Source organism: Coloeus monedula (assembly GCF_965178545.1).
Source record: "Coloeus monedula genome assembly, chromosome: 2".
In the NCBI taxonomy this organism is placed as follows: Eukaryota; Metazoa; Chordata; class Aves; order Passeriformes; family Corvidae; genus Coloeus; species Coloeus monedula.
The window spans coordinates 48,086,008-48,089,271 of NC_138782.1; positions in this window are offsets into that span (position 1 = coordinate 48,086,008).

The window sequence follows — 3,264 nt, forward strand, 5'->3', positions numbered from 1 at the left end:
TTTGAACTCTAGGAAAATGTTCTACTCATTGGTATATGAATTACATGCTGACAGTTAAGCAGCTGCATCATCTCTTGAGCACAGTGGGTCATTTTCACTCTCTTCATAATGTTGCAGTTGCTATTTCTAGAGCATATAGTGTGAGTTACTTAATCACTCAGTAATTACTGAAGTATGTAAAATGGCAAAAGCATACATTTTGTTTATGTATTTTGAAATGCATAAAAACTGTCCTCTTGCAATTTGTGTTACTCTGCAGAGAACTTCTGTTGGCTGAGGGAGGCATAACCTTTCACTGACTGAAGTTTTTAAAACCAGGCTGACACCCAAGCCTGTGTGAACAGATTGGAGGGGGGAAAAAAGGTTTGCAAGAAAAAAAAAACAAAACAAAGTTCTCTAAAAGTAGAATTTCCTATAATTGCAGAGTAAGTATATGAAGCATGGAACTAACTCCAACAGTTTTTCTGTGGTTTTGGCTGAAGAACCTGTAGGTAACTGCTTTCTTTTGGGGGTGGGATGGAATGTACAGGTCAGAGTAAAAGCTAGACAGAGGAATTGTCATTGCTTTTCACAGAAATGTAAAAACTGTGCTATAAACCTAATCTCTTATCTTGTACACTAACCAGCATGAATGTTCAATAAATTCAGAAGCTAAATCCATTTTTACATAAGTGCTTATAAAATGCTGAAGTGGTAATTTGAGGTAATGAGGTGAAAATGTTAAATTGGTCTAGTTAAATTGGCATTGGGACTGTCCTGTTCCTTGTCTAGTACAGAGCATGAGCTATGGCTATTTGTTGATTACAACACTGGAACAAGAAGTGCAAAGAAATAGAAAGAATAAACAGTAAGTTATGCTATTCTCCTTATCATTTTAGAAATACTAAACACATAAATCTGACAACATGCGTGTAGGTTCTGAGAATGGATGGATTACACATCAAACTAGGGATAAGACGGGCAGCTGGGATCAGAAAGATCACAGAAGGTATTTTCTTGTTTTCAGCACTTTTCCTGTCAGGCAGTACACAAAGTGGAGCAGCAGGCTCTCAGCTTTGACCTTGGGAACAGTGGAGGAGTCAGAAAAGGAGAGCAAGAGGACTTAACTGCTGTCACTTGTACCACTATCCATGTAGCTTCAGCATGGTTTGAAACTGGAACACATCGTTCCAAGAGTGCCCTCTGTGGGAGATGAGTGGGTTTAGGAACGCAGATGAGGCGGCACCACCACCAAAGATGTGGAAGGAGGACTAGGGTATCTATTTTTTCCCCCAATGCTATTAGTTGGCCTGAAATAACAGATTACCTATGTGTCAGAGACTGAAAATATTTCATGCCTCAAACATTGATATAAAGTTTTGCTCTTGATAAAGAAGCTGCAACTGAAGAAGCCTCTCTGAAGAGTGGGACTTTGAACTGAAAGTCAAACTGTTGATTAGATAGAGGGAAATGCATTGGTCAGTCATCTCACGCTGAGAGAAAGGTTTGCATCCACAAAAGGCCAAAGCCACCAGCTGCAACTATCCCCGGGTGAGTTTGGGGTGGGGGGAGAGCACAGCTCACAGAAGCCAAGTTTACACAGATTCCTCCCAACCGAGGGGGGAGGAGGAGGTTCTGGTGAGAGGCAATAAACACCCATCCTCCGTTACACAAACTGGCCCAGCTGTGGAACCCCCAGCCCCACAGGGCACATCCAAGGGACTTTCATGTGAGAGGCTTGGCCCCTCAGGGCTGCACGTGGTGCAACAGACCCAGAGTCAAGGGGACACGCCCGGATGTGCCCACCTAGCCTGAGCATGTACACCCATGGGACTCTGTGCCTTCTGGGGAGACCTTCACCACCAAGAGACCAGCTGGAGAGGATGAACGGACATCGCTGGGAGCCACGGAGTGGTGCTATTTCCTTATTCTGTCCCTGTCACTCTTTCTGTCCCCCCCGCCTATCTTCTTTCTTTCTTTCTTTCTCTCTCTCTCTCATATTTACCATCAAATAAAACCTTTACTATTGTTACTGGCATATGGTCTTGTTTGCACCTTAATTCGGGCAGAGGCACTTCTAAGAACCTTAAAACTGGATCATAACCCTATGGCAGAGGAGGACTATGAGATAAAGGCACAGAGATCTTCGCTGGATTGTCCCTTTGGGAGCAGCTGCTTTATGCAAGACAGTACAGCATACGCTTGAAGCCTGTTACTTGAAGATGCAAGCTCTCAGCATACTAAAGAATGTACACATTATCCAGATTATTTTGTTTGGAATGTGCTAGTGTTACCAAATACCCACACCTGATTTCTGTAGTCAGTATTACAGACTCAGAGTAAAGAGTACTAATATCCTGCCTGCCAAAAGAACAGACAGATTTAATGTAATGAAGGCATAGGACTGGAAGAGCTGCTTAATTATTTACTTGATGACTGTTCCAGTCTTTGTGGTGCCAACTTTCAGATGATATTATTTGCATTAAGCTGCTATGGGCCATTGAACTATGAAACACAAGAGATTAACATATGTGAAAAACAACAATTGGGATACTTTGATTCTTATAACCGCAGCTATTAGATCTTGCCATGCCTATCTCTATCAAACTGAAGAGCTCTTACTAAATTTATGTTCTTCACCAACTGGTACTAGAATACAGTCAGGTCTTTCAGTTTTTGCTGCTAATCTACGCACAGTGGACACATCGATTTTAATTTTTTTTTTTTTTTTTCAGATGTGTTCGCTAATCATTACAGGTCTTGGCGATATTTTTCCCAAATACTGAATGTCGAAATAAATGCAGCAACAAGTGTAGCAGCGTACAGGGGAATACAACTGCGTGGGAGTTCCTCTGGCCTGGGGATGCTCCGGGGAGCTCTACTGCTCAGCGTGTCGCCCACGTTCTCCTCAGCCGCTGCTCCCAGAGAGCGCCCCAGCCTTGAGTTACGGACTCGGAACCATCTCTTGCTCCGTGTCGGTTCACCGGTGCCGCAGGGCTTTGCCCACCGCGCGCTGCTTTACAGCAGGGCAGCGCTTCCCCGGGCATCTTTGCTCCGTCCTCACATCCCACCGCAAGTCTGCGGCTACTCAGAGACAGCCGCAATTCCCGGGGATGGGCGGGGCACCCCGGCACGCGGGCGAGGGGCCGCTGCCTCCCTTCCTGGCACCGCCCCGCGGGCCCGGCTCGCCCAATTAGAGCGCCTGCCTCTCCCCCCGCGGCATTCTGGGAGCTGTAGTCCGGGGCCGGCAAGCCCACGCGGCTGGCTACCCTCGACGAACTGCAC